Raw genomic sequence first — 7335 nt, 5'->3', positions numbered from 1 at the left:
GAGTACACCTCAGTCATTCTCTTTTATTGGGTTCAAGTTATTTAAAAGTTGGGATCAAATGAATAACCAGATGGGTCGACTAGTGAATGACATTGCCATCCCTATATTGAAGACCAGGAAGGGATCGACTACCTTAATCAACGACGGGTCGATCGGGAGTTAAAACGGGTCAACTAGAAAACATTGCCGGTATTGGATCTAGGGTTTCCGTTAATGGGTCCGTATGTAGGATCCAATGGACTACTGTATTCAATCCGGCTCAAGTGGAAAAGATGCTGCCAGTATGTTAAATAACGTTGTTGTTCTTCTGCTGTTTCATTCAGAAGCAAAGCGAAAAATGTATTTTTTAATTATTTTAAGGAATGGGTCGACTACCTTAATCAATAACGGATCGATCAGGAGTTATTGCGGCTCAATTAGAAAATGTTGTCGTTTTGGATTTAGGGTTTCCATTAATGGGCCTATTTGAAGGAACCGAATCACCTATCAACCCGGGTCGCGATGCCGGTATTTTAAATAACATTGCCACTCTTAAAGCTACTGGAATACTACGGAACCAATCGACTATCTTAATTAACGCTGTCGTTTTTAAATAACGTATTTTAAATAACACTGCTGTTCTTTAATAACGGTAACATTTATTTATAAACGACAGCATCATTTCATTTATTTTTTGCTTTAAAAGAAAAGCATTCAAAGGCAAGATTGCTGTTTTCAGACAGCAAGAGTCTCATGCATTTATGTGGGACGCAATATATATTAAATGCAAACGGAAAGAGATAATAAGAAATAGTAAAATATTGGAAAGGGAGGCTGCACAGAGGATGATTGTAGTGTGCTCTCGTGCAACAAATCCGAGGTTGCTACAAGAGTTCTGATGTTTCAAAAGGGGAAAAGAGACTTTTTCCATTCACTTTTCCAAGTTTCTCGCGTGGAGTTTTTATATGGTGTAAGCCCTTATAGTCCCTTACTTTCCCAAAAGTAAACCATACTATAGGATGATCCAAAACATCCATGTGATGGGCCACAACGTAAATTGGTTGAACCAAAAAAAACATTTTTATAGGAAGATCCTAGCCCTCCAACCTATAGAGGTTTCCGTAATGTGGAGTTCATCTATAGATCATGATTAGTGTTTGGTTTGGATCATCCTATAGTATGGTCCATTCAGTACTTTCCAAAAAAATCCATCAATCTTTTATTCTTAACAGTCGGATCCTTTTCAAACTGTCGTGAATAGTGTTTAGTTGTCAACCACGTAGAGCAATGCGAGGGGATGTCCTTCTCGACATCTTCTCCAGAACGATTTTCTAAAATCTTTGAAGATCGTTCTGTACTTACTAGTAAATAGAAATGATATTCCCACATCCTTAAATGGGAACTTATCATTGAATGTCATGGATATGTTGGCCCTTTTGTCAAATTGTCTGTCCACGTAATTCAAACGTCATGACTCCAGCTGTTACCTAATTGTCAATCTAGAAGATTCTTTTTCTAAATAAGGGGTGGAGGTATCACTACCTTTAGGATTATTATAAAACGACACCTCCTCCTCCCTTGTTTCACATTAGCGCTGAGAGGAAAGAGAGGAGGAGATGAGGAAGAAAAAGAGATGGAATCATCTTGAGAAGGTGAGGATTTTCTTTTTCTCCATTTACCATTTGAGGTTTTATTATTTCCTATTGGGTTCTCATTTTTCATTTGTAGGATTTTTCATCTGTTTTAATCTGGGTGATAGATCTAAGGTTTTTCATATTCAACCAGAAATATTTCCTGCAATCCAAATTCCAAACACGGCCTTTGTGAATCATCATTTGCTTATTTAAGCATGGGGCAGTACTTTTATTGGGTTAGACAACAAATAACTTACCTCATGAGATTGGGGAAGAAATCAAGTTAGAAAAATGGATCACAAATAAGACTACCCCTTCCTTCAGGGTAAAGTGTAATGCACTTGAGTTTGTAGTTCTTGGCCCTTCATGTCCAACTAAAAAAAACATACATTTTTAGACATTGGAATTGCGTAGATGACATAGCTTTTGAAACATAATTGTACCGGGCACATCACATGAAAACCAGCATTCCACACTTTGTAGAAAGGCATTTCGCGGCTGGCTGTTACATGAGAGAGCAGCCACACATGCTGATTTGTCGGCAGATTTTGGTTTGTTCATTTAAACCTTCTGAGGTAGCTGCTCTCTCATGTAATAGCCCGACACTAAATTCCTTCCTTTGAAAGTCCCTAGCAAATCCGTTTTTACACTAAAAAAGGTAATTTGAAACAACCTTGTTCCATTTTTATCTAAAAGGAACTTCAATTTGATATTTGATCCTCCGTAAGCACCTTAAAAAGTGTGATGGTGGTTGATTAAATATATAAGGTGGTACCGCCAGTACCGATCTACATGTGCATCCACCATAAAAAATCTCAGGAAGATCACCTTCCTTTAATAACTAAAATATAAAGACAATTGCCAGCCATTTTTTTTTATCCTTCTGGTGGACTCTTAAAATTCTTTCATTCATTCTAACTAGTTAATTGAAGCTCTAAAAAATGAGCTTGAGTGAAAGAGAAATGGTAGAAGTAACCAAAACAAGAGATGAAAATACCATTATCTTTTTTTTGTTTCCTTGTGCTTATATATGTAAGTTTCAATTGACAGGATTAAGATGTTGAATGGAATGGGTGATATAGGAAAAAGAGGTATGAATCTAAACTTCTTTGCTCTTTATATGTGGATGGAATATCAATTTCCCTGCGGAACAGTTGGTGGGCCCAACAGAAACAGTTGGTGGAATGGTGGGCCCATCTTTGAACAACGTAGGCCCCGCCCATACCACACCATAGGATAATCCAAACCGTCCATTTGATGTGCCATAAACGTAAATAGGTTGCGTCCCAAAATATTTTTCCATAGGCGGATCCCAGCCCTCCGATCTAAATAGAAACTACATCTTATGCAACCTCTATAGATTGTAGGGTTCTGATCATCCCTGCGGAAATGATTTTTGGTGCACAACCTATTTACATTGTGGCCCATCAAATGGACGGCTCGGATCATCCTATGGTCTGGACGGTACACTTCATTTTCAAAAATATGGATGGGGCCTAAATTGGTACGAACCACACCATAGGATGATCCAAACCATGGACGGCTTGGATCATCCTATGTTGTGGACGGTACGCTTCAATTTGAAAAATATCGGTGGGGCCTACGATTGGGCCTTAATGTTAGTGTACGACCAACTCCATAGTATTATCCAAACCATGGACGGCTTGGATCATCCTATGTTGTGACTGGCCTTAATGTTACTGTACGACCACAGGATGATCCAAACCATTCATTTGATGGGCCAACCCTTTTGGGGGCACAACCCATTTACGTTATGGCCCATCAAATGGACGGCTCGGATCATCCTATGGTCTGGACGGTACACTTCATTTTCAAAAATATGGGTGGGGCCTAAATTGGGCCTTAATGTTACTGTACGAACCACACCATAGGAGGATCCAAACCATGGACGGCTTGGATCATCCTATGTTGTGGACGGTACGCTTCAATTTGAAAAAAATCGGTGGGGCCTACGATTGGGCCTTAATGTTAATGTACGACCAACTCAATAGGATTATCCAAACCATGGACGGCTTGGATCGTCCTATGTTGTGGACGGGCCTTAATGTTACTTTACGACCAACTCCATAGAATGGTCCAAACCATTCATTTGATGGGCCACAATGTAAATAGGTTGTGCCCAAAAAATCATTTCCGTACGGATGATCACAACCCTACAATCTATAGAGGTTGCATAAGATGTAGTTTCTATTTAGATCGGAGGGCTAGGATCAGCCTATGGAAATGATATTTTGGGACGCAACCTATTTACGTTTATGGCCCATCAAATGGACGGTTTGGATTATCCTACAGTGGTATGGGTGGGGCCTACGTTGTTTAAAGATGGGCCCACCATTCCACTAACAGTTTCTGTTGGGCCCACCAACTGTTCCTGTTGTGTGTGTGTGGAGAGAGAGAGAGAGACCGGTCAATTGGTGGGAAAGTGACATATCCTAACGTTTAACATTAGCCAACTGTCCCCGGGCGGGGGATATTAACATCATGCATGCCTTATGAACAATAAAAGGTGAACCATCTGACGCGATTTTAGAAAGAGGGCTTGCCTGCAAAATCTACTTTTACTATCATCAATAAAAGGCAATTAACTTAACCCAGCCAAATCCAAGGTAATATTATCTCAATACGAATCCAACCCATTCTGAACCTCAGGTTTGGAAGGGTCAAACTTAACCCAACCTGACTCTAAATCTCCCAACCCTTAATCCAAGCCATGTAACCTGATTTCTGAAATCGAGGAGGGTTGGTTTTGGATTCGCTTATGGCTAAACTGAAAAAATTATAAAGAAATAACTTTGAGATTTTAAAAATCACAGTAAAAAATATTAGGTGGACGCAGTTTGATCGAGTTGCCCAAGACCTTAGTCATAACCCGATCGGGTTGTCTTTTCTCCACCCAAGCCAAAATCAGCTTGAACCTGTCAATTCGGGTTGAGCCCAACCCAAGTTGCGCTCCCCTAGTGACGCTTGAGCCACTGCTAATTCAAGACGGGAAATCCGAAACTCAACCGAACCACAACAAGCTTCCATCTATCCGCAAACTGTTTTTTAAGCTACTCACAAGGGCTATAGTTGTCAAATAACCAACCACCGTTAAGCTTTTAAAAATATTCAGTGGGTATTAAGTAAGCGTCTTTGGAATCCAGTTTCCTATTTGCAAATAAGCATATTTTAATCTAATCTTATTTGCAGATGGGATTTTGAGACTCCTTAGGAAGACATTAACTATATCATTTCTAAGACTGTTATAACCATTATTTGCAAATAATTATATTTAACTTCAGACCCATTTCAATGCAAGATTATATACAAATAATTATTAGAGATACCCAAAGAGACCCATAAACTTTTTCCTAATTTCAATTTCTGCTACAAATTCATAACACCCATCTTATCCGATCATCGATCTTGATCACCCATCTAGTGGACCCTAACTTAGGTTGGAGGTGTTAGATCTTGATCCTATGATCATGATTTCCTAAGAGAACTATTCCTGGCCGTTGGATAATCTAATATGGCCCACACTAGGTGGATAGCCTATACAATATATCTCCTCACTTAAGTGAAAAAATTTGATTGGGTATACTTGATTGGTCCTTTTTTTATTGATTTCAATATTTGTTGGTCTTGGCTTTGATTTTCTTATTGCTCTGAATTTTGACTGGTGCAATTTTTTTTTGATTGGTAAGCTGGGGTTAGGCAGGACCCCGACGAGATATATGGAAAGAAGGATAAGATATACATGAGAAACAAAAAGCAACCAAACAACAACAAAATAAAAGCAGACCAAACAACAACAAAAAAAGATGACTCTCTGAAAGAGGAGCTGAATCCTTTCAAGCAACCACCAATACATAGTCATATGCTCCTCCCAAAGGGCAGCTTGTGAGGGATCCCACACGCTGCCAATACATAGTCATATGCTCCTCCCAATTTGAGTTTGAGCCAGGAGAATTTTTATTGCTTTCTTTGAATTTGTTGTGTTTGGAATCAGGGAAATTCTGCCGTGTCTTCTTTTCTGTGGAATTGCTATTGCATTGAAAATGGTGGTTTGTTTAACGGCGTTATAAGATGAAAAAATGGTTTGCGAAACTACTCTCAGAATCGAATCAAAGTGTTCCCACCAATGGGTTGTAGATGGTAACGAACAGGAGTCGTTGTCCAACAAGAGGCGGGCTATTGAAACATCTTAGAGAGACCTAGAGACCTACTTTTGGAGTTTTTTGACGGGGAAGATTCTCGGTGGGAAAATGGTTCTAGCTGGGGAACGATATTGCACCTAGTTGATGAACAGTTACAGAGATCCGAGATGCTGAACTGTAAATCTTGGCTTCGATAATGTCGGTACCGAGAATTCCTCAAAATGCACAATTAACGAGGGGAACTGTGTAAGTGATTACTCTGGTCCCTCTCAATCTCCGCTGATAATAGAAGATTCCAACGTGTTTATTGTGGATGGCTTAGTGAAATTTATTTCAAATTTAGTCAGAATTTGGAATGTGGTAACGGCATTTCCGCAGCAACAGGCCTGGCCATGAATAATCTGGATGACAGTGGCCCCTCTTATGATGTTTCTCATACAGTTTCAATAACATGAATAATTTCTACAGGCATCTTAACAGTTTCAATAATGCATGTGATGATCCTAGCCATCCAAGCTTGCCTAGAAAACGACACGACGACTAACCAACATTCTAGGATTAAAGCTTATCGAAGCAAAGCTTATCTGGGACCCACTAAATTCATCCTTATTTGGTGGGCCGTACCATAGGACCTGGTACACATGGAAAGTCTCGCCTCTTTTATGCTTCAATTATCTGATCAATGGCATGGAAATCGGATAATCATCACAAAAGTAAACAGCTATCTATATATATTCCAGTTTGATGATCCACTGATAATGAACAATTGCTTAGATAAATTGGCATGCTAATGATCCAATGGTTAGCATTGTTCCATATAAAATTTTTGGAATCATTTTCAAGATGGGAATCGGAATGCAAATGACCAAAATGACCAGCACTTGCATATTTAAAAGCCAAAATTACAGTGGCAAGTTTTGTCCTAGTAAGAATTAACATTTAGAAACCCTAACCCAACTCACTCACTTGCAGAACAGTCACCATTGTCCTTACTCCTTACCAACCCCAAAAGAAGAAAAGCAATACAGAAACAGAACTAAATCCATCCAGACCTTTGCTGAGTCATGTGCTGGCTGAGCCATGTCCTTCCTCATGCCCCCATGTCACCAGCGGTGGATCCCGTCAGGCTTCTTATCTTACACTGGGCCAAGAAAAAAAACTGTAAATAAAACAAAATCAGAAACTCCTTTTAAAAATAATGATAAAAAAAACAAAATATCACTAATAAATCAGAGAGGGAAAGCGAAGAAAACTCCATGTTACCTTGCATATAGCCTCAAAACCACACTCCCCTAGCTTAGTTTCTAGGTGAAATCTTGGGTGGAAGCTAGAAGAGTTTCGAACGAGAAAAGCTTCTTCTCCTAAGCGGTAATCATCTCTCCGTCCTCTTCTTTTTGTGCAGCTTATACAACAAACTGTGAAAAACAAAGATAAAAATTTTTCCAGAGAAGGGGCCTTTGCTTAAGAACAAATAACCTTTAATTAGAGACTAAGCATAAAAAGTCCTCTCTCTTTCCTATTCCATTTGCACAAAAAGAAGACGCATCAGAACTTATGCCATC

The 7335-nt window shown here is 39.3% G+C and overlaps 1 long non-coding RNA gene across 1 annotated transcript; it reads left to right on the top strand.

Annotated features, from left to right (window-relative positions):
- The first annotated feature begins 1565 nt into the window (after positions 1-1565).
- On the top strand, positions 1566-6244 carry LOC143884524 (uncharacterized). The gene is made up of 3 exons (XR_013252957.1): positions 1566-1631; positions 2664-2704; positions 5321-6244. It is a non-coding gene; the product is annotated as an uncharacterized LOC143884524 (long non-coding RNA).
- The last annotated feature ends 1091 nt before the right edge of the window (positions 6245-7335 follow it).

This window comes from Tasmannia lanceolata, unplaced genomic scaffold, assembly GCF_043159265.1.
Source record: "Tasmannia lanceolata isolate RefF3 unplaced genomic scaffold, GAP_Taslan_0.1 ptg000002l, whole genome shotgun sequence".
In the NCBI taxonomy this organism is placed as follows: domain Eukaryota; kingdom Viridiplantae; phylum Streptophyta; class Magnoliopsida; order Canellales; family Winteraceae; genus Tasmannia; species Tasmannia lanceolata.
Note: the sequence above shows the minus strand (reverse complement) of the source record. Positions and strands in the feature narration are given on the sequence as shown.